Source organism: Haliotis rufescens, unplaced genomic scaffold (assembly GCF_023055435.1).
Source record: "Haliotis rufescens isolate VD_foot unplaced genomic scaffold, xgHalRufe1.0.p SCAF_1, whole genome shotgun sequence".
In the NCBI taxonomy this organism is placed as follows: domain Eukaryota; kingdom Metazoa; phylum Mollusca; class Gastropoda; order Lepetellida; family Haliotidae; genus Haliotis; species Haliotis rufescens.
In genome coordinates, this window is record NW_025963779.1 from 24,145,852 (window position 1) to 24,171,607 (window position 25,756).

Sequence of the window (25,756 nt, forward strand, 5' to 3'; positions counted from 1 at the left end):
CAGGATGTCCGAGGAATGTGGAATAGACTATATCTGTGACCCAGGGAGGTTTTGTAGTAGCTACAGGCATGACCTACATGTCAGGCTAACTCTCGCCAGCAACATGCAACCCCCATTTAGCTACATAAGGCAACATCATGTACTGGTAATCTGCCCTGCCAGGCCAAACTGCCTTGCGCCCAGATAAGATAAAATATTTGCTGTTGAGATTCCTAACCCTTCATACACACACAGCCCAGTTGAGCTTAAAGGTGGCTAAAGCCATGCCCGACAACAGCTTTACATGTGCTGGTATATTCAGTAGCGTCTATTCTGTCGATTCTGTGGCTGGATACACAGCATAATAAAAACTGGCTTTTTCAAGCGAACGAGCAATGTAGGTCAGCTGAGACCTTGTGTTTTTTCACTTGCTCACTGCCCCTTCCCTCTCAAGGTGATTCTAAATTTAGTTCAACGATATTCTGGTCATAGCACAATGATCACTGGCATATTATGCTTTGCCTACAGGCACATTAATAATTCATTCAAGGCAGTCTCTGTATGAATGTCATGTGGTAATTGCGTTGTTAAGTCAGATGAATGTGTCAGTATTTCAGCTTCATTTACTTTACACTGAAATCATTCACTGCTTAATGGTTTGTTTAATTTCAGTTTGTTGAAAAAATTTTCTGTGATTAAAAGGAAAAAAACCTGAGTTAAACCCCATCTGCCTGGTTTAATTAAATTGAAGGATTTATCAACGTGGGAAAAACTAAGCTGTTGATGGAAGAAGGTTTTGTTCTTTGGATGAAAGATTTCAGTAGTTGTCGTGAAAGTCAATAAATACAGAACATCGCTATAAGAAATACTACTTCTTTCTTGCAATCCATGCTGCTCCTGTCAATAGGTTTTATAGCTTCAGTTCCAGTTGATCAGTTGATACTGGTAGCTGGAACTTCGCCCTCAACGCAGTAAATTGTTCCTCATGCAAGGTAAATGAACAGGGAAATGTATGTTTGACGCGACCTTATTTTTTCTCATAAGTATTCTCAAGTACCTCCTCTGATGTTTATGAAGTGGTTTGCATGTATTGGCCATGGTTTATAAGGTGAGGTGGGTTCCATTTAGCATAGCCATATCATCACTGAAAGGCTTCTTTGATGTCAGGAGGTCAGGAAAGGGAAATTCTCGGTGAGCATGCTTTGAATTGATTACACTTACAGGAAACTACCCAAATATGTAGATCTTCCAAGTGTTGTCATAGCCAGGCAATGATGACACTTAGGTTACTATTAGCTGTTTTGAGAGTGAAGTAGATAAAATTTCAAAAATATATCAGTGTCATGGTTAACCCAACCAGTTACTTCCAAGATTTGTGATGACAAATTGTTTACCGTACATATTTTTCATCAGCATAGTGCACACCCTCCTCTCAGTATTTTAGTTATAGAAAACTACATCATAATCCTTCAGCAAATTCAGGTGAATGAACAAGTGATAACAAACTTGGTCAAAATTGTAAAATTTCCAACAAAACATCACAGGACAAGGTGATTTACCTTTAAATTGTATTTCCTGTTCAGCTGGGCATATTGTTTTACGTGCAGGGGGAGTTCATTTCAGAAAGTGTTTTTGATCAACTGATCTCAACAGCCTCCATGGGCAGAGAGTGAGTGATGTCAGGATGAGAATGTTCAACAGGATTGGATGCTTAGCAGGATGCATTGTCAAGTGATTATAGTCGCTGGTGACACTAATCAAAGCGGAAAGGAAGTTCTAGCTGTTGAAGAAGACTATATGATAACTGTTTCCCTGTATAACCTTAAGCTGGTATGACAATATACTGTTCCAAGGCTGATAAAGGCAAACCTTTCGCTATGCGAAGAAATCATAAAATGATGTGCTCAGGATCTTTTTGATCGATGTTTGTGTAAATACTCAGTCCAGTAACCAAACTTAATTTAAAGAAAAAACAATTGGGAACGTGTGTGCCATATCAAATTCCTTGAACAATGCTTTCATTTCAGTTTTGATTTATTTGAAGCAATCCCCAGAAGAAATTTGAATCCAGGTCAGTTCCAGTGCCAACTTCATCATGCAAGTTTCCTTTGGGGACTCATTGGCTAGAATTCATTAACACAACTTTGGATGAATAAATTCTTCATTACCCAAAAATAAACACCATTCAGTGGCTACAGAGTTTTCGAGTTTCTTTGACAGGAGTCCAATAGAGGTTTGATTTATATCTTTGGAATTCGTTATTTGCAGAGATATTATCAAATCAATAGGTGACGGCAAGTTCCACTCAGGGATGCTAATCATTACTGTGGCGTTGACTGACCCACTGGTGTTGATTTGATGCTGCTTGAGTTAGTACAATTAAGAAGCAGCCAACAGACCTCTGGTGGAGACAATGCTTAAAAAGTATTGTTCGCATGTAATTGCAAAGAAAGAATTGGTGCCACCTACTTTGCGTAATTAACACTCATTTGGAAGGAGAATCTCATGTGGAATCCTTTTTGTAAGGTTGTGTACCACGGATAAAACACTGGGGAGTGGGGAATATGATCACAATTTATTTTGTGTTGTTTTTTTTGCAGTGAATTTGGATGTATACCACTCAAAACAAGTTAGGAAAACTCACAATTTGGACGGCTGTGTTGCAAAACCCATCAGCCATGACATATTGCCTATAGTCATATAGGAAAACTTGGGTGTTCTTTAACTTCTTTTAAGTGGTACATGTGTGCTAATAACCATGGTAACTATTTGTTTTATTTTTAGATATATTTCAACCAAACATTAAAAAAACAGTTGATAGAATGCTGTTTCTACTGTCATTGACGTGAGTGTTTTTACAGCACAGTTTTTATCCCAGTGTTATTTCCAATCATTGCCTCTGTGCGACCTTCATGTGGTTTCTGAGTATTTTCCCTATGTGGAATCCTTTGTTAAGTCGTAAGCAGCAGATCAGTATTTTGATGTATACACCAGTCACCCTGCAGTTTTTGTTTGATGATGAAAAATAATATTCATATAATGGCCTCAGAATCTCTGTAGACTACATTGGCTTAAAAATTTGCTGTTTTTCAACATCCAATCGAAAGTTCATTTCTTTTGTATCTATACATCATATATGATGGTTTTTTTATTCTTTATAGCTCTCATGTGTTATTTTCTTTGGCTTACTATTACCAAAGGATTACGATATGTTTAACACTTGTAACACAAGGCTGTTTTGTCTGTATTTTTTGGTTCAGAAATGGTTTTAAACAGGGTGACATAAAACAAGACCTTTGAAGATGAGACAGAAGTACTATGTCGCTATCTTGGTAGTTGAAACTGCCCAGAGACTGGCAATAAAAAAGGAAAAACAAATGTCACACATGGTTTCAAAGTTTCTAGAGATCATATTTTTTTTTGTGTGGCTTCAACTGGCATGGAGCCCCTGGCATTCATCATCGTAGATTATGATAAAAATATTGATCCATTAATGTTTTTTTGATAGATTACACATTTAGTACCAAAATTATTGAATCAATCTTGTTTTAGGTTTTAGATGTGCTTTAGAACGCTGTTGATCAAAGCAATGGGAAAGGCATTTGGAGAGAATTGGAGTCTGTCCACTTTGAAATATTCATAAATGTATTTTTTCCTTGTAATAAATCTTCGCTAATTTTTTTCTCCAAGTTCACAAATTCTCCAGACATTATTGATTTGTTTGTCAATTCTATCAAAACATGTTTTTGAATAGATGTTTGTGAAACAAGGCAGGCCTGCTTCTAAATTGGATTGAGTCATTTTTAAAAATGTTATTGTAGAAAGATAAATTGAAACTGGATTTTTTTTAATAGTGTTTATTGCACTCAGATATTTTGATTACCTTTTTTCTACCATTTTTTTTAAGAAGAGCCGTGGCTGGATTTTAAATGTTTAATTTTCCTGAAATGGCAGATTGATAAAGTGTATCTGTACCTTGATAATATTGATTCAGAACAATTTATGGCTAATTCAGAGTGATTGTAGCATTCTAGCATTAGAATTATTAGAAGAAATAAGATCCGGATCAAATGTAGTGATTTAGAGGAAATGGGAAGGAAGGGGCCTTATTACATCATCTGTAGAAATATGTTCTGCTGAGCTCCCTTCTCATTTGCACATGTTGGTGTACAAGCTGATTTGTCATCCAAAATTTGCTCCCACAGGAGCAATATCTACATTGTAGATATCTCTGCAATGAAATTGCATCACAATGCTTTGCAGGCCATTGTGAAGTCATTGGTTACCATGATGTCACAATAAAATGACATCACTAATGGCTCTGCTACTAAAGCTGTCAGCAGTCCTTTTTACACTTAAGACACTGCTTATTACTGTCCAGAAACTGAAAAAGTTGGAAGAATTATGTTGGATGATAAATAAAATCTCACCCCCCTGTCTTTTGATATTAAATATATCAACACTTTTATCAACATGTGTTGATATATTTGATATCACTTGGGTGAGATTCTCTATATCAATGGACAAAGGAAATGTGGTTTCCATAGTTGATGGATTTCCAAAATTCCATATTCAGTTTGAAATTTTCATAAAGGTGTTTTGACAACTTTTTATTGGTTTGGAGGAAAAAGAGGTTAAGTGGTCAGCTCTTAGAAGATAGTAGGGTGAGTGGTGGACAATGCCACAGGTCAGATGTCATGCGAAAACAACTCTTTATTCATTGATGTCGTATGATTTACGCATCGAAAGAGGTATCAATTTTCAAATTGTTTTGGCTCCGACAGGTGGGTATAAGTCCCCTTGGTCAGGGTATTATCAGCCCAGGAACTCCTTAAACCTTCTAGTTCTCACCCGGGTCTTAGGGTGTTGCAGGGTGTCCTCAACGAACAACGCTATTGGATAAATAGGCCTGCTCTGTAATTTGACGTGTGGACTTGAGCTCGTGTTGAAATAAAAATTGGTTCTGGAGTAACCTATCGTGGGTATGTGTAATTTTAGGATAGTTTTGGGGTGGTGTCAAATATAGCATTATTGCATTGATGATTGTATATGGAATCATTGTCATTGGAAGGTTCTGGCTTTCTGGTCGTGTTGTCATATTGGCGTCACGTTGGATATCTTTGGTTGGAGGAAGTCCCCACTTCGCTTCAGTCTTGTGTCCAGTTTTGTTGTTGTTAGGACAACTTCAAGTCCGTTGGTGAGTTTATTGATCTATTTCTTTTGTTGAGTAATTAGTAAGATTTGTTACATGATTTGTATATTTTTTCTTCTGATGATGTTTGAAATGTATGTTAACATATTTCAGGAGGTAATTTCAAACTGTAGTGACTCAATGTCTTTATGATAACATTACTATGATAGCATCTTAGGCATGTCAAAGAGATTTAAGCTTCTCGTTCTGCAAAAAACAGTCTTATAAATAGGGTTGGTATCGCAGGCAAAAAATCTTCCCGAGGTATCATCCCGGAACACTTCTAAATTTATTTTCATTGTTTTCTAAAGAATAAGGTTATTTGTTTTCTTTCTCAGATTTTCTAGGCTTATATGTCAAGAGTCAGAAAGCAAGAACATGATATTGGGTTAAGATGTAATTACATAAAAACTAACTCTATGTCAGATTAATAATGTAAGAATGAATTTCTATAAATACATGTTGACTGAAAAGAAGCTACATTTTATGTTGCGTTTGGAAAATAAGCTTTTTTTCAACCAAATCACATTTTGATTTGGCTCTTTGACAAGTAGGGCAGGCTTTTCTCTAATGCTGCTTGAATTGGGTTTTTTAAGTTTGTTGACTGATGAACCTGTGACAGTTCTGATAATTCAAATCCTGTTCTTTCATTTTCTTATGATATAGGGTGATGTTGCTTCTAAAAAAATGATGGGTTTGTTTATTATTATTGTTGGAAGTAAATGGTAGTCATTTCAGGAAATATTTCTCAGCCTTCATCCAGTAAACAGCAGCTGTCACTTGTCTAAATTTGTTCAGGATTATAAGGGAAAAAATCAGCTACTCATTTAATTAATGTTCCAGTTTCAAATCTACAGTGTCTAAAATGATGAAATCCTGAAATTGTAGTTTAAAAAATCATTTTGGAATGAAGCAGTTTATTACTTTCTCTGTTTCTTCTGTGCCTTGGTAAACTTGTTGCATTCAATGCCCTTAAGGTGTCACTTAAAATTCTGTTCTGGGAATGATTAGAGTCAAAGTGAAATTTCACTAAGATAAATGATTAACAAAAATGGTCCTTCGTTCAATTCTCCGGGCTAGTTGGCAATTCTTTTCTCCTGCCTCCTGACAGCATTGCTGCATGTATTGACCGAGATGAAGCATTGCGGTAATGAAGCAATTATGATTGGAGCAAACATTGATTTCTATGTAGTTGATTTGCAGTTGGTAAAGTACACTCTACTCCTCGCTTTTTATCCAAAAAGCAGCGTGTCTCGATTTACACTGAATTCCTGTGAGTTGTTTGACTTCAGATGAAGGTTGCATAAGTTTGGGTGTTTGTTAGATTGAGCATTTCATCTGTTTTCTGGCTGTCACACTGGGAATTACATTGATTGAAGGTTATTCCCTTGCTTATAACTCACGGAGAAGTTTTAGTTTTCACTTGTGCGCTGATAAAATAATTTTCGACCATATTGCTTTGAGACCTGTCACTTTCTGTTGGCCACTTCCTGCCACAATGCTCTCTGTATCTTTTTATTTTGATTTGATTTGATGAAGTTTTTGTTTTTGATATTAATGAAATATGTTTTTTTGGTTAAGTTCATTTGTTCTTAAATGGAATTTACTCAAGTGTTGTTATTCTAGCATATATAAGATGTGATCCAAAATTATCTGTCATTCCTACCCTATTTCAGGGTTTTACCATGACTTACAGAAGTGGGGGTCCAGGTGACCCCCAATAATTACTTTTAAGTGTCCCTGCAGGCAGTAGGAGTGTCCTGTGAAGTCATGAAATGATGTAGTATACTGCATGTTTTGATAATAATTTTAGAGTCTGAAATTAATCAATGATCAGGTGGACAGTGGTCATGACTAATGGATGTCATGACAGATGACCATTATTGGTCGATATACTGTAGCTACATTATGAGTATTATTGTGTATCCCTCGGGATGCAGTATATTATTTTTCTGTGTCAGTTCTCTACATGTGTGTGTACTGGACACACATTTGTGCATCACATAAAACCCAGTTTATTTGAAATTATGTGTAATTGGAAACACAACTTTGTATTTATTTGGACTCTTTTTATATTATTTGATGTCAAACTGTATGGAGAGTGAACCTTATGAGTTCAGGATTTAATAGATCCTTTCGCGTTTTGTGAATGTTGTTTATCTTTTATATGCCTTCTTGCATATTTTGCAGATATTTTTCATATCAAAGTCCAAATTTTCAATACTTCTTCAAATTTCTTAAAAACTTTCAGTCAAAAACAATTTGCCTGTCTTTGAGAAAAGTCAGTTCAGTTTAGTATTTAAGAAAACGAAAATTTAGTTTCAGTTCTTTATGAAGGTGATGAGAAAAGCATGGATGTTTCCATGTTTGAGGAGTTGAGGGTTTCATTCTTCTGACATCACAATGTTGAAGGAAAGCATTCAGTATTAATCTCGATATAAATATTCAGTCAGGGCTCTGTTCTGGATGGAAATCTGCGAGGAGGAAATGGACCGTGACCTGTGTCCGACAATGATGGAGGAAGTAAGATGGCGGTGGAAGCACTGTCACTGCAAGATAAACATGGCCATACTTTCAAATATCATGAATGATGCTGATCCAGATGGTTAAAAGCAAGGTGATAGAAAGGCTCCCTTGTGCCCCCAATTCTTGTTTATGGTTACGCAGTGGGACAGAGGTAGTTTAAAAACTGCAGTTGGAAGACCCTTTTTACGAATCCTTACATTTGTTACTTAACACTTGAAAGTGGCAGATTCTCTAACAGGACAGAATGAGACAAGCAAGATGACTTTTAAGATCCGTTTTCGTCATCATACATGAATGTTGGATCTGCTTTGATTCTCTTGCACCATGGGACCAAACACAATGTTGTGTGTTGTGTTGTAGGGAGGCATGTTATACCTAAGACTGTGTTGTGTGTTGTGTTGTAGGGAGGCATGTTATACCTAAGACTGTGTTGTGTGTTGTGTTGTAGGGAGGCATGTTATACCTAAGACTGTGTTGTGTTGTAGGGAGGCATGTTATACCTAAGACAGTGTTGTGTTGTAGGGAGGCATGTTATACCTAAGACAGTGTTGCGTGTTGTGTCTTTGTGTTGAAGAGAGCCCAATTAATGACCATGAGTTTACTAATTCAGGTTTCTCGTGCTAGTTTCCTGTCATCGGTTGAAATGTCGGTTGAGCTATCGGTTGACATATCAGTTTGTGTATTGGTTGTCAGACTTGTTGGTACACTGGATGGCATACTGGTTGGGCGCAGCAGGATATCTATGACCTGATTCATCTATGACCTGATTCAAGGTGAAATAAGACGATGGGGGAAATAGTGAGTGAGTGAGTTTGCTTTTACGCCGCTTTTAGCAATATTCCAGCAAAATCACGGTAGGGGACACCAGAAATGGGCTTCACACATTGTACCCATGTCGGGAATCTAACCCGAGTGTTCGGCGTGACAAGCAAACGCTTTAACCACTAGGCTACCCGACCACCCCTTGTGGAAATAAGGAGTACTGGCACTACAGTATAGTTATTATGATCACCATGATGTGGCATTTGGATCACAGTAATTGATTAATCCTTTAGGTACTAGTAATCGATTCAACAAGTTGGTTCGTGTTTAACAAATGTTGACAACAGATGAGATGGACCTAGTTTATGTGAAACATTTGGCATGAAAATTTGCTGATCATTGCATGGTGCGAATAGTGACCGACATTGGTCAGTCTGCGTACTCAGTTGGGTCAGACGTCCAACCTGGCCGTTGCTGTGGCAACCGCTACATGCGCCAGTGGTCAGTTTGTATATCAATTTGTGCTATTGATTTGTCTCCCTCCGGGATGCTGTCTTTGAACTGATCTGTCTGTGGAAATCAGGTCAGTTGCCCGCCTTGCACAGAAATAAGGTCAGTGATTAACAGAATACTAATCACCTGACCACTCATCACCAGCATGACCGATATACTGGCGATTGGTGCCAGTGGTTGAAGTATTTCACATCAGAATATTTCTTTCTGATGTTTCGTGATTTCAGTTGCTGGAGGCATGTTCCAAATTTGGTCTTTTAGATCCTGTAGGTCTATGAGTGGAAACAGAAATGAAACTGTTTTGATACAATTCATATGAAATTATGTCAGAATATTGCATTGTTGTGTATTTCAATGGTACATTCTTACGTAGTAGATCTTCCCTATTTTTTAATGTAACCCGTGAAGATCCGGGTTAGAATTGATCTTTAACAACCCGGGCTTGTTGTAAGATTGCCAGGTCTGGCTCTCTGACTTGGTTGATGCATGTATCATGTTCCAATGGCGAGATCGATGCTCATGACATCAAACACAAGATTGTCTGGTCCTGACTCAATTGTTTACAGACCGCTGGAATATTGTTGCGTGTGGTGTTGAACAAGAAACAAACAAATGTGTTAGTTGGGAACCATATGAGGTAGACAGTACACCTTTTGACCTGGACATGTGTTGATATGTTGAATGTCTTCATCCTTGTGTCAAGTAACACTGACTGTAGGCATGGTAGGTACACGGTAAGGTGGACACACGGTAAGGTGGACACACACACACATGGACGGCCATGTGGACGGGGGCTGGACAGACTGATGCCACAGACAATTTGAAGAGACAAGAAGTCGGGCAAATGAAGTGATGGATGAAGGGTCAGATACACGAGAACACAGACATTTCACACTCACTTTCGTGGGTAAATATGGATGGTCACAGATGGAAAGACAAAACATGGGTGATTTGAAGGGCGGAAGGATCAACAGGAGCATGAACTGAAGGACGGAGAGGCTAACTGTTATGATCATAATTCATCTAATTGCCGATCCATGTTTTCACTATCACCAGAAACATGTGATATTTGCCTGATGTAGAAGCCTTAAGGCTTGGCAGTTATTGTTAGAAAGCAGGCTTATTCAGTTTTTATTCAATCGTCGTATGAGCTTATTCTGGGTTTTAATCCTAAATTTAACCTGATTGTGGTCCTTGGTTTTATCAACGATAATTGTGGATTTCACCAGAATGTTACATGGCTGTGACCTGTGTAGGACAGGGTAGGCAATACTGACAAGGATGGACGACAGATGGACTGAAGCTGGCACATATGTATGTGATCTGTAGTCCATGCCCTCATTCGTTATCAGATATGCATCCTATCGGGTAACGATCGTGGGAAATGCATTAGGTATGTATTCGATACATTGTGAACTCATTAAAAAATCCATCCCCTATGTTCCTGTAACAGCTGTTGTTAAGCAGTCATGTAGAAACTTGTATTGAACACAATGAATTATGCATGTCATGGCACACATTGAGGAAGAAAAAACAAATACTCTCTCTGTTTCAACATTTCATACTAATGTTTAATCTTCTCTACACTATGCACTGGGGAAAACCAATTGAACGAACAGACTGAAATGTAGGGATCCAGGTACCATTGCTGGCCTACATCAGGCACATCCATGAATGCACATGACAGCCGCTTCATGTGTGCTCAGCGTCTGGCAGCATCACACAATTACCGTTGTTTCATGACCATATTAGGTGAAAACCTAAGGTGTGTTTGCTGTAAGGAAAACAACATGAGAAACATGAATTATTAATTCACTGAAGATACATTATGAAACTATTTATGTGTAACCTCCTGCTTCGAAATATACAGTTTCGCAGATGAGCGGTTTCGTATTGACCTGGATTTGTTTTTCTTTACAAAATGCGGTGTATTTCAAGCAAGTTATCTCGTTAACCAGAATAAACACTAGCTGTAGCAAATGAGGAATTGTGTTGACAATGCTTGTTCCAGAAATTAAGCCAGAGCTTGAAAATGAGAATCAAATGCTGTAGCCTTATTGTCCATTCTAGCATATCGTTCAGCCTTTTAGGTACAACACCAAGCCACTGACATCTAACTCATATCGATTTCAAATAATGCATAATGGGCTTGGTAGTTTTGGAAAAGGGTATTGTTTACAAAATGGAATATCGACCGACAGTGTGAATGCTAATGATTGATAATGAGCTAGCTGACCGAGAACATGTGAACAAGAGGTGTTTGTTGCATACAGACAGAGAGAAGGTTTGTGAGATTTGATGCGTTCAAGCTTTTGTGACGTTTATACTGAGTTTACGCTGTTGTAATGGTCATGCAGAGTCGGTACACGTGACGGGGAGGAGGAGTTCCAGGTTATTGTTGAAGCATCATTCAAGCGCTTCGGAGCTGTGTCACCTGTATGTTCTCAATGGAATGTGTGGAATAGAGAGTGCACAAATGGTAGGATATTATGACCTATTCACTGAGGATTTATTTCAGTTTAATTAATTACCAGTAAACTCAAAAAATTTAAATATGTTATTAGTTCTTGAATATCGTTCCCTTTTATTTACAGATGTAGAACCAGTTTTATTTCATCAGTTTCCACTGATGCAAAACAGTATGGGCAAATGTTTTGTGTTGGGATAATTTTTTCTTTTCATTTCATCTGATGGGGGAAAAATTTAATTTATGTTATATTTTTATGAACAGTAAGAATATCACAAGAATGATTTAATGACTTTAGTTTAAAAAAAGACTATTATATCGGCTGTATTCAGATGTTTCCAGTGTTGTCCTCAGCGACATGTACAGACTTATGTCTCTTTCATTGACACACAACTGGCCCTGTCGGTAGATAGGCATGTCACGCCAAGCTAACCTGATCATGCTTCATACATGATGACCTACTTTCACGGCCATGTTTATCAATAGCCAGGTGAATTATTGACATAATAAAACGTACCTGCATATTCAACGTGCGCTGAATATAAAATGTCACAGTATGAGTGATTGTGTGTAATTCTCACAAGCCAGCCAGTAGATGTTGTGAGTGCAGTCTTTGCTAACTTGTTGAAATGAACATGCCTCGGACTGATACACACATTGGCAATTTTTATCTTGTATTAAACAATTTCAATACACAATATCCTAATCCGTATTGGAAATAGAATATATATCAATATCCGGCTATGACCTTGTCAGAAAGTGGTTGTTCAAGTTAGAGTGAATGACGTTAAACAGAATATCATAACCTCTTTGTTTAGAAACGAGAACAAATTAAACGTCTATCCTAAAGATTAATATTTCCATCATTTGTTGAGATTTCCAGCAGCAGTGAGGCCACTGAACTGCGAGGCAACGGGAAAAATATCAATAATGCTGCATGTTGCGTTGTCATGCGAGGAAGAATACATTGACTGCAGGTTTATTGACTCAAACAGATAGCACAGGAACACCGACATGTTGAACAGCTTGGGCATGTCATGTGACCGGTGATACAGTGGTGATCTATGAACAATCAGGAATATCTCGGTTACGGGGTGAATATAGGAAGGAGGTCGAATGTAGGAAGGAGGTCGGACAGCCTAGGCATGTGTGGGTAGAATGGTTCTCTGACGACAGTTAGTTACAGTGGCCCATTGACAAGGTAGATAGTCTTATCTCACTCATCATGACGTATTTGTTCAACACACGTTTACGTAACACCTTACCTGTAAAGGTCAAAGCTTCATGAATGTATTTGATAGGTTGTTGGTTTAATGTTTTTCATTTGAACGTTGTATTTTGAAACTTTGTAATGTTTCATGACTGAGGTGTAAATCTGTGTAGATATGTGGTAAATGTGTGCGCTGTTGTACTGGTTGTATTGTTACGAAGAGGAGATAGTAATTGAGCTGAATGGCTGATCCAACTGCATATAACAAACACTTTGAAAGCTGATACTGTCCATTTTTGGCATCAAAGGTGTTTTTTATATTCACAGAATTTTCTACTTTTTACTTATGGTGATGGGATATTTCAAGCAAATGTATCGTTATTCACAGGTTGGCAAACATTATTCAGTTCAAATTGCCTCAGTGCCCAGTCATGTCTTTCCTCATAATGAAAGTCCGGCTTGCATTTATAAAATTACAGACCACAGTTTTCCTGTACCTGGCATCTAGATTATGATTTGTGTCACAGAAAATCTCTTCTCAATTTTACGTGTAATGTGACAGAATCGCTTAAACAGGCCTCTAAATATTAGTAGTGGGACGATACCCAGATGCTTTAGTAACTGTTACAACAAGCACTAATTAGTAGTAAAAATGTACATATTTTCATTCATTTCACCATACTTGACACTGCCATCTGTAAATCGTCAGTGTGCCAGGTATTTAGCCATCCTGTCTATGAAAAAGATTGCTTTCAAACCACAGATAAGTGCACATGCAAGTATCGTGATGTATCGGATCAGGAGCAATGTATCATGATACGTATCGGATGTCACAGTTGGTGTATCGTCCCAGGCCTACTAAATATCATTATCAGTGTCAGGGAAAAATCTCCTGAAGTTGATGTGTAATATGACAAAATCGCTAAAACTATCAGTGGTCTAAATATCATGATCAGTGCTACAGAAAAACACTTCTGTGAATTTTGCATGTAATATGACAGAATCGCTAAAACAGTATCTAGCGTGTAAATATGATCAGTGTAGGAGAAAATCTCTTCAGTGAATTTTGCTTGTAATATGACAGGCTTGCTAAAGGTGGGGAAAAAATCGTTTATTAATCTGCAGAAAAGCAGAGAAAATGGTTTCATTTTGTGTCTTGCTGTCAAGCGAAGTCCAATGAGAAAGTAGGACTTTCAGAGCGCACATATTGACCAGTCATTCATAATGTGTCATGGCTCCATGCTGACTGGAACATGGAAGTGGTCTTAGCAGCATATGCTGCAACTGCCATGGGCTCTATTGATTTTGTATTGTTTCCATACAACTATCAATATCATACACAACTCCGCAAAACCTTTTACTGTATGTTGTTTGCAACAGTAGGCTTCTCCCAAGCTTTGACTGAACTTTGATAGTTGTGGACCCTTTTTGTACACTTTGTGACTACTTTGTGACAGACTTTACTCTTGGACAAAATCAGTTGTTCAGTAGACATTAAAAGTGTTTTGTTACTAGTGAAAAAAATGTAGGTGTGAAACTTTGTTTAATTTAATATAGGGTCTTTGTCAACTTGAGAGCTGGTTTCTTAGCTTGTTAGCACATCTGTGGATGGGAAGATTAAACATTTTTTTAATCCCGAGGAGTGATGTGCCTTTGCGGCACATTCATCAAGTCCCACAGCTGTGGCTGGGTTAACATGCTAGGCAAACGTGGTATACTGTTCATTGGCTGATAAAAACTTGATTGGCATCTCCGCATGACAGGCTACAGTCAAACATTTAATTAAAAAAATCTTCGTTGAGATCTAAATTTTTGTAATAGGTTTAGACCATGAAATTGCTGTATATACGACAGCTTAGGGTAGTTTGATAATTGTTTAGTGTTGTGTATGACAAGGATGCACATATTAATCATGGCTATGGTTTGACTCTTGCAGCTTCATAAAGATTTTTTAAAGATTAATTATACCCCCGACCCCTTAGGGGGTAAATAGTTATACCAAGGTTCCGTCTGTCCGTCCGTCCGAAAACTTTGTACGTGCGATTTCTCTTAAACTTTTCAGTGGATTTTATCTCAAACTTAGCACATATAATCTGTGTCATATGGAGGGGTGCAGTCAAAAGATGTTATTATTTAATTTGAAACTACTGACAGGTGGGTCGGGGGTATTAGTGAGCCACGCTCACTTTTGCCCTTGTAAAGATACATTTAATGTACTTGTCCTCCCACTATGGTCCAGGTATAGAACACAAATTAGACACATTGTACTAGAGATAATATACAGTAATGATAATGATAAGACGCAATATCCAAGTACATCATAATAGCATCATGGTGGAACCTACACAGTTACAGCGTTGTACGATGGCAATGTCAGTTTTGTATGATGTTTGAATTTGCATTGATATTCACAACCTCTCGCGGGCGGTTGGGTAGCCTAGTGGTTTAAGCGTTCGTTCGTCACGCCGAAGACCCGGGTTCGATTCCCGACATGGGTACAATGTGTGAAGCCCATTTCTGGTGTCCCCCGCCGTGATATTGCTGGAATATTGCTAAAAGCGGCGTAAAACCATACTCACTCACTCACAACCTCTCGCAGTGTTTGAGGGACGTCACAACAGAGTTGGTTCCTTTGAGATTGTTGGGCTTGTTTGTTGTCAGTTTGAATCCCAGTTTGGGCAAAACTTTGCAGACCAAGCCATGAAGTTTTCAGGTTTTTAACAAGCGATCTTAGTGAAACGACTATCGTTGGCCAGTGTTAAAGTATGATAGTTATTATCACCTTAGTGCCAAGATGGCTTTGTGGAATGGGGCCCAGGGCCTAGAGCCTTGTTCCACAAAATGATCTTAGCGCTAAGGCAATCATAACTCCCATACTTCAACATTACTCCAAGCTTCCCTCCCACATGAAGCTGACACTCTGTGAGTTGAAACACAGTATTACTCACTCAAGAAAATACACAAAGTATTTTTGATGATTGATGAGTTGTAAGAAACCATTTGTGTCCAGTGATGAATTAAGGAATCTAACCGTTCCCAAGAGGAATCATATTTGCTCCAACTGATGGTTGCTTTAATGCTGTCACAACTGACATGACTGGTATTTTTTTTCTGATTCTGGGTTGTTGTTTTTCAATTTGAACAGGGCTTAAAATCGCTCACACCAAATTTCAGTGTATGACTTTTATAAATGGCAACCAGATTTCCACTTTTGAAATTCAACAGGATGCGCAAACATTGATTGGTCCAGGAAGACATAGATTTACATGATATGATTAATGACATTCCATATGAATCATAGCTGTGATATTCAATCATGTTCTTTTAAAGTGTCAAATGGATCTACCAGATTGGTTTCAAATGACTTTATGAAAATTTCAACAAGTTGTGTTTAGGTTACCACCTTTCCATTACACATCCAGTGTCTTCTCATGTTTAATTCATTCCTGCAGAATTAGTTCTTATGAAATACAGTGCTGCTTGAAGTGAAGTCTTGTGATCTCCAGTGGCTCTTTCAACACATCTGTCACCATTGTTTTTTGTATCACACTTTACAGATAAGGGATGATTCTTCAAAACGACAATACGTTTTATGTTGTAACCTTCGCAACCAATCAGCAAGTGACTTGCTAAATCCTTTCTTTTTTTTTGGTAAAAGCATTTCAATCTATCCAACCAAGCTTAGTTGCTTTCAGCTGATTCTGAAGGCAGCCCCAGCTAAGCTGTACAGCCGTCCACAGCAAAATGGATGTTTTAATCTTAGCCCATGCAAGAGCAATCATGCATTGTTATTACGTGCTTGCAACATGCTGACAAACAAAAAGATTCCGGTTTTTATGTTGAGGCTGTGACCGAGAAGGTTATGAGGGCACATTTCAATCCGTGTTCGTATGTACTATGCCTCCCTCTCAACTGAGCATCTTTGTTTGTCCACACAGATGAAGCTTTGAAATCGTTTAAGGTGAGAATTTGTGGATAATGTTTGTTTTTGAGATTTTAGGATGAAATTTGTAAAATGAGTGCTGAGGGAAACATCATGGGTCAGTAGACATGGATTACAGCCTTTGACTGTCGTTCCTTGTTACAGGTGGTGTATACGTGATATATTCACGCAGTGTTTGATAGCTCTCTGTGGATATTGACAGATACTGTTTGGTTTAATGTGCAGTAGAATGGTACGTTGGTATGACAGTTACTGAGAAACCATTTATCATTTGGTGTATAGCGGTCATGCAAGCGGATAGGCTGTTCAAGCAGTACACAACACAAGTTAACAGTGCTATGATAATTAAGAAAAAACAGCAGCTTTTTCTGACAGTTAATCGAGTTAGTGTTTATGGATTTATATTGTTAGGTTGGTTTAACACCTATTTTGAGGTAAGGTGTTTTTCAATGTTTCTGAGATAGGCTTTGTGAATTGGATGGGTTTATTTAGGAATGATGTTTTCGGGATTTGTTCGTTGGACCTTTCAAAGGGGAAGTTGTCTGTTCCGAAATTTCAAAATGTGAACTTTTCTTGAAAATGAAGCATGTTTGTGTGTGTATAAGTGATACAAGATATTAATTCATCCTGAACAACTAACAGAATTAAGAACCCTTATGTACGAGAAATGGCGAATATCTTGCATATTTTGTGAATTGTAGGGGGTGGTGAGTGCTTCTTCCAGGACACGCTTGCCCTTATCGTGAACACGGGGTGTCATCACTGGGTTGCAGTGATCCATTCATATAGTTTTCATCTCTGTTTTGCCTTTTACGCCCAGTGGCAGCGGAATCTGTTTCGGCGGATGACCAAGACTCTGGCATTGTTGATGTTATGTATTTACTTGCTCCGAGTCTCTGTTCCAATCTGTAGTCACACTGTACAATGAACTCAGTCAGAGGTGGCAGTTCTGTATCGCCTGCATGTCGTGCGTGTAGGGACTGCGGGGATGCATTTGGATGTGCACCTCATATATTATGCACACACTCAGTTCTCCTGATGGAAATTGTCCTCCCTCAACACGTGCACAGGCAGATTAAGATAACATTGTCAAGACATGAAATGTTTATGAAAAGTTATGATCCCTTCTCCAAACTAACTGGCCTACAACTAAATGGTGGAGGCTGCAAAGGGGCCGAACCTGAGGTCACGTAGCCTTTTAGAACTTCTCACTCCTTAACATTTTTTTCTGCACTCTGAGATTAAATCTTGGCTTCCATTTGCCTCATTTCGTGCCTTTTTAGGAGCAAATAAAGAAGTTGTTGTACGCAACATTACAAAATGGCGTCCAGATGTCATTCTACCGACATGATCCAATTACAAATATTAAATATACATGGAGAAGGGGTGAAATTTTGACTAACCAGACGGGCCATCAACTTTACGTTTCAGTAAGCCCTTTGCAATTTTAACTGGCCATGGGCCAACAGGCCAGCAATTAGATTGACCCCTGCCATGACAGATTAACTATAGTAATGTGAGGAAGCGGGTGGTCCTTAACTTCTTTTGAGTGGTATATATTCAAAGATAGAGACCATGCTTACTGTATAGAATCTATGGTACTCAAAAGATGCTAAGTACTACTACCATACTTTCATTTTATGATAGTAATCTGTCATGTTATGACAGATTAACTATGGTAATATGAAAGTCATCAACTTCTTTGAAGTAGAATTATAGACATTGATAACGTAAAATATGTTTAATTTTTATTGCAAATAATATTTTGAAATAGAGAATGTATTTTGATGAGACGAGTGCAGAAACAGCCGCTAAAGCCACATGCAATGGTTGATAAATGTGCTGGTTCACTAGGGAAATGTCAGTAACCATTGATCAAGACAGGTAATCCATTGAGGTCAGACATGCTTGTGGAATGAATAAAATCACAAATAGATATGTGATGTGTGGGGTTGAAATATCTTGTATAAGAGTGTGAATGGTATTGTTAAAACTGTAAAGGAAGGGTTAGAATGAGTTGCCAGAGCCTAAAGAACACACAGAGAAATAATCTTTTGAAAGAAATGATTTGTGAAGATGCTTATGATTTTAAGTCCGTGATAAGTGTACTTATGCACAAATAATCTGACCCGTAAAGATCCGGGGTAGAATAGGTCATCAGCAACCCATGCATGCCATAAAAGGCAACTATGCTTGTAGTAAGAGGCGACTAAAGGGATCGGGTGGTCAGCCTCGCTGACTTGGTTGATGCATGTCATCGAATCTCAACTGTATGGATCGATGCTCATGATGTCAATCACTGGATTGTTTGGTCCAGAATCGATTATTTACAGACTGCCGTCATAAAGCTTGAATATTGCTGAGTCCGGCGTTAAATAAGAAACAAACAAACACAAGAAATTGACAAGCATGTGGAAAATGAACACATGAACATACTAAATACACTGCATGATTATTGTCAATCTCAATGAAAAGAATGGTGTGAAATTCTGAATTACTTTTTGTCAAGCTTATGGTGAAATTACTACCATAAGAATCTTTGTTGGAATACTTAAATCAAAATGGTTACACCTACACACCTTTTTGAATGCCCTTTAATTCTATCCCTGATAATGAGAGTGTGAAAACATGTTTAGTAACTGTTTAGCAAGTTTTGGTGGGATGAGGATTTTGGCTACTGGGAAATATATTTGTTAAAACCTGAAATCTACCTGTATTTTGGAATGGAAATTTGGGGATTTGATGCAGACTGGTTTGAATCCATTTTGAAGATTCTATTTTTCAATGTATTGTGGGAGTGGTGTTTCAATAAGTTATCAGTGATCCTGTGATTTTAAGGAATTACAAATGTAGTGGGTTTTTTCTTTGAAAACGAAAGTCAAATCTTGAGTGCCCCAGTTTAATCTGACACTGGGAATTTGGGACTTTTGTTTTTCACCATGTATTAGATTAGTTGGGATGCGATGTTGACTTGACCTAGTATAAACACCACCATGTTTGTAAGTGAGGCTTTGTGACATTTTGATCTGGGAACAGCCCCAGCTACAATAGTGTCAATAATATCATTGCCCAACAAAGAAATGGAGGACGCCTGTAAGTGAGAAAAAATATCCTATAAACATCAGCGTCTCCCTAGGGCTAGGTAACCCTAGTCCTCAAAAGACAAAGATATGGCAGCACAGGGCAGACCACGGTGACCAGCTTTTGTTTCGGGGCGTGACACTCTGTCCAGGACACTGCCTCCTCACACCTGCCCAGCCACGCTTCTTTATTCCCTGACCGCTTTCCACCACATGCTGCAGGCAGGAATACTTGCCCTGCTTGACTCATTATATACTTGACCTCATTCTGTAGATTGTATATCTAGCTGTGTTCATCAGAGCGGGGACAATATTCTCCCCAGTGAGACAGCTGGACAGTGAATAATTGATAGGGTCCCCCATGCACCACTGGCCTACATGTACCATCCATACAGCTCAGTGGTAGCATTATGCTTACAGCTGGACCTAGAGGGCATGACCTCATGGCCTATCCATGCCACTAGCTACATGCCTTCCGATGTTGGCCTGACTGTATTGTCTACTCTCCAGACTATTTATAATGATACCCTGTTGGCCAGTCCTGGTATGGCCAGACAGGTCAGGCAGTGTCGGGTCAGCTCAGGTCATGACCTATCTCAAGGTCATTTTGCCTCTACTCACTTTTCCTTGTCTGGGATTATTGGTGAGGGCTAGGAGCAGTTGTTTGGTAGATAGTCTGTTTGATTTATAGGATACACCAGTGTGTGGGCTAACACCAGTAGAGCCATGATAGAAAAATGTTTAGCTTGCTCCTTGTGAATAAACCTTGTTTCTCTTCCAGAAGACTGAGGAGTATTAGTTTCAACGTGTGAGATTGGATGGGTTCCAATGACCCTAAGTTGCAGATGTTTCCAAATTCATTTTGTGGTTTGTCAATAAACAAAGAAGTAAAAAAGGGCAGTATAGCTTTAAGTTCTGAAATATTTTTCAACATTTTTGTGGTTTCTACATGGTAAACAGATGTAAAAAAGATAATCCTAAAGAATATAGAGAATATGAAGTTTTGTTTTTATTATATGAATGACTAAATGGTCGACTTATGACAAAACATTGGATAGATTAATAGTTTTGGTTATTCCAGTGTCATATGTTGTCGTTGTCAAGAAAGATAAAGTGTTAATAAAAGTTTTTTAAGAATGGTCTTCTTGCTAAATTGTCTTCTTTCTCTTGCTAAATTTCATTTCTTTCCTTGAGGCAAGTGGGTTGTTGCCAAGTGGATGGTCAGGGGTATTTTCGTCCTCTCTTGCAATTGTGCTGACTTTGTAATTTCACTTCCATTATGAATCACTTTGGTGTACCTATGATCTCCACACAGTCAATAATAATAAAATGACTGTTTTACTGTAATAAGTGCCCGGGGCACTTGCTAATTAAACCATACATAACGAGGGCTTGAGTGGAAGTGCACAAACACCTGCTGTCATCACTGATTTTCAGTGATCCATACATATAATTTTCACCGCTATTTTGCCTTTAACAGCTAATGGAATCTGTTTTGGTAGATAATCGAGACTGGTTATTTTCTGGCATTGACATTTTAAATTTTATATTCAGTTTAATGATTGGCTCTAAGGACATTACATGTCCCTGTTTTCTGAAAACAACTGTGTCACACACAAGAAAATACAAATGGTCACGTAAATGTTCAATCTCAGGAGGTGGCGCTGATTTAAATTGCTTTCTAACTGGTCTAGAAGTTTGGTTGGGGGTGCTTATTGGAGCATACTGCTTAATATGGCAAATATAGAAGTTTAAAATCACAGTTGAATCCCTTAGTCTTTGTAATGACTTCATTTACATCTGAAAGTTTCTATTCCCACTGACAGTATTATCAGGATGTACAGCTGAGGCTGTAGGGGGTTAACATTAGCCTTGCTTCATACTAAGTCAATCTTTGAAGTATGTACATTTGTATAACTAACTTAAAAATAGCCCCTCATCATATCAACCAGATCAGTTTCCTCTATAATCCTGGTACAAGATGGACATTTGACTTTTATGGTAATTAAATGCATCACTGACAGGTAATTGGAAAATGAAGTTTTCAAAAACAAACACACTATCAAATATTTTCGAGCTTAAACCACTTGACTCCTATGAAAGAAACACATCTGTGTACACATCTGTAGGGGAGTTGTGATTTGTCTCAATCATTTCAATGGTACTAACAAGGTTTCATAGGAAACGATTCAGAGGAGAGTGAGTGAGTATGGTTTTACGCCACTTTTAGCAATATTCCAGCAATATCACGGCGGGGGACACCAGAAATAGGCTTCACACATTGTACCCGGGTCTTCGGCGTGACGAGGGAACGCTTTAACCGTCAGGCTACCCGGCACAACACTTATGATAGTGTTTACTTTAAAAATATTGAATTCAGTGTTGAAATGGATAGGGTACCGATTTTTAATCTGAAGACAAGCTCTAAAGACTGTTCACAGTATCAGGTTTACGGTATGAAATGCTACAATTTAAAATAACATGAATGATCAATGACGGAGGGATGCAAAAATCAAGAGAAATGATGTAGCCTAAACCATTTTGTTGTTACTATGTACTAGGAACTTTTTTCACAAATGTTTAAGTACATAGATATTATGTAAATTGGTAAAACCTGCATTGCCACTTAAATTCAGTTCAGTATTTACTGATTACTGCATTAAGCTAGTCATTGAACAGAACTCTTAGCATCCTACATGCTAATGGGTTTACCTAAAACAGCTCAAAGACCAATATTTGTCCTCAAGCCTGGAGCAGATGTCAGTAAAAATTCCCAAATTGGAATTAAAACTATCCCAATTCATGTAAATATAGAATGTATGGGAGGGAGGGATTTAATGCTTTTTTACATAATTGCAATGTTAAACTTGGTAAATTTATGAAAGTAAGAACTTTCCAGAAGTCCCAATTTGGAACCAAATAATGATTTGCTTGCCAAGGGCACTCGGTTTAGAACCTTGGATAAACCCCTCACTAATTAATGACTCCAGAAATAAGTAAAATTGAGTTGATTGAGCCGATGACTATAGCGTAAGGAAATTGTTTTCATAACTACATTCACACTATATATGTAGTCAATTGTGTTTTGTCATTGATGCAGTGTTTTTGTCAATACATGCCTGAATGCATTATGCATGCTGTAACAATGCACAATGCTTGAATACTTGAGTAGCTCTACACATGTACAGTTCCCCTACAGACAAGCTGACTACATCAGATTGTCTATTCTAAGACAAGTACCGTATTCAACGTAATAAGCGCCCAGGGCGCTCTTAAAATTAGAAATAGGGGGCGCTTATTAGAATATTATTTTAAGTTGAAAGATCGTAAATTTTGTGGTTTATGCTAACAGCCTGAAATGTTTACATGCGACGGATGTATTTTTCCAGAATTTAATTGCCAATAATTAAGGGTGATATAACACACGAGTGCGTATTATACACGAATAAAAAAGTCCTGTGTACATTGATCAATCGGAAGGGGTGCTGATTGGGATTGTTCACTAGCCAATATATTAGCAAATATCGCCGTGGGCGCTTATTAGAGCGGGGCGCTTATTACGTGGAATACGGTAGTTTGTTTTACCAACACTTCTTATGTGGAGATTCCAGATGGGATCTTTTCATCATCACAATACTGTTAGTGGATTTTTCCCTAACACTGTTTATAACAGTGGGTGTGTCCCCTGCCGTGATGTTGTTGGAATAATGCTGAAAGCGGTGTAAAACCATACTCCAGGCCTCAAAGTTATGGCTAAAATAAACGCCAATGCGACCGAAATTTCAATTTGTCTACTGTCTAAAATTCAGAGGTAGCCAAATGACCACCTTGAAAAATATCTTGTGGCAACTAACTTTATTTGCTACAAAAAAATAAACATGTCTGCTACTAATTGTACTCGCAAATCATTCCTCCTAAAGTCAACAATGCAATTAATTAATTAATTATTAATGCAATTAGTATTTTTGGATAAGCAAGGATATCCCTATGTTATCCAGTAACATAAATTGCATCATTGCACAAATAACAAAACTCAAGTACAGTTTCCACTAATATACAATTCCAAGACTAGTGCTATGACTTGTACATGTAATAGTTATTTGATAAAAGATAATTTCAAATGCTTTTGACTACCTACAATATTGGCTTGACTTCTTGATTTTACCACTGGCTACCCGGAAAAAACTACTTGTAGCCGTATGGCTACTTGTTAAAAATTTAAACTTTGAGGCCTGTACTCACTCACTCACTATAACAGTGGATGAAACGTACATTAAACGAGTGATTGTGGCCAGTTTTCCCCCCAACTTTGGAGTTTACTGTTTTGACCTTTAACAACAGCAGTTGCTGTGGTTTTTCACACTTTCTGATCACAAGCACAAAGCAGTAGTGTTAAATATTCATGATATGGATTGGGAACATGTTGTATACCAGCGCATGGTCATGTTTCTCCTGTGCTAATGGAGGAAATTGCTTTCCTTTCTTTCCAGCTGGTTTCAGCTGTAATTAAATTATGGATCTAAGATATTTTCTTGAGCTCTAATTGTGTGAAACATGTACAACAGGTAAGACAGGTGTAGCTAAATTAACTTGCAATGTACAATTTGGATAACATCTGATGTGGAATAGACACACCTGTGACAACAGCTGTTGTACGTGGGTTTATTTTTCCCCTGTTGTTTGAGTTTGTGAGACATCGAAACACACGGAAACCTGTTGCCACTGAGGAGAAATACGAGAGATGACATCCGAATCTACACGACTGTGAAACTATCTACATGCTCTATTTAACAATGGGTTGAGAATTCTTGACTGGACAATCTGAAAACATAATGTGATAAATCATTTTTGTACCATGTTCTTTAAAATACCCTTGAGTTTCGTATTATGCAAAATGTCACAATAATACATTCTGACATTTTCGTTCTGTTAAGCCATGAACATGTTTAAAGACGTGGTACGATAAGGATATTTATGGCCCACTAGAATTGTCATTTGTTACAGTACTGTTTACTTTGTTATAATGGAATAAAAATTATACATCAGTCTCATCAAAATCAGATCTTAGTTCTCGCTACCGCTAAACAAAGAACTGAGGACGTCCCATTAAGGGTCACGTCAGAACGACCTTTCATCTGACCGATCAGAGCGTTGCTTAACAGATCATGAAAGTGACAGTCAGTATGTGATTTCATTTCATGCAACCTCGGAAACTTTAACACAGGGTATTCCCAACGATAGTTATGGGCTTAATGACTGAATCCATATAATCTAGACCATATATTAGACATTCCAGAATGTTCTTTTGTTCAGGTTTCAAATTTTTAATCGAGAATTTGTCAAAATATGTTTTAAAGCATAGTCGCCAATTAGAAATTAGTGACGTAAAGCACTAGAAAGCTGCCTTCTGATTGGCTATTGTCCACTTCTTGTCAGTCATTCCATTGGTCGGTCAAAGTTCGTGCAAGGTGGGTCTGACATGACCCATAATGAGATGTTCTCAGATCTTTGTTTAGCTGTAGCGCGAACTAAGGTTGACATCAAGCCAAATGGTCGACATCAAATGGTTGACATCAAACCATATGTTTTCTTTCTCTCAAAAGGGTTTGAATTCTGGCTTATTCAAGTACATAAGAATGGCTAAAATATGCATCTGTTATGAAAATCAGTTTGGGTCAACGACTCGCTCATGTTCAAATGTCAATTAACCCTGAAAACCTTAGTCGGGCATACAGACCCTGATACAAATATATCCAATACAGCCCATGCAAGTCTATAATGTTTGGCAAGTCTAGATTACTGCAGTATCAGGAAATGAAGAAAGTCTCTGGGCTCCTTTTAATTATATCTTTATTATGATAATTTCACATCTGTTTTTTTTCTGTAAGATATATTCATTTCAGAGACTAGATGTTAGTCTATGGAAGCCTCTCCGGTCTATCTACACATCTTAGCTTAACATGTGCATTTCGTGTTATTGTGAGCCCCAAACATGCATGTGTTGAAATGAAGTCCTGTTCTCATTCGTCTGAACACATCCGATATGTTCCAGTTCCCAAATGTTTTGCATATTTCTTCAATAATG

At 37.9% G+C, this 25,756-nt stretch overlaps 1 protein-coding gene across 3 annotated transcripts in view; it reads left to right on the forward strand.

The window, feature by feature from the left end:
* The window catches only part of LOC124131646 (zinc finger protein Xfin-like), a 59,165-nt gene that overhangs the window by 15,977 nt on the left and 17,432 nt on the right, over positions 1–25,756 (forward strand). The window contains exon 1 of one of the 3 annotated variants that reach the window (XM_046495068.2): positions 11,176–11,450. The exons of 1 other annotated variant lie outside the window; for it this stretch is intronic. The gene's annotated coding sequence lies outside the window, so the exon portion shown is untranslated. Of the gene's footprint in view, positions 1–11,175; positions 11,451–12,426; positions 12,640–25,756 lie in introns of those variants that run through there. One more of the 3 variants, XM_046495067.2, reaches the window with a different exon arrangement.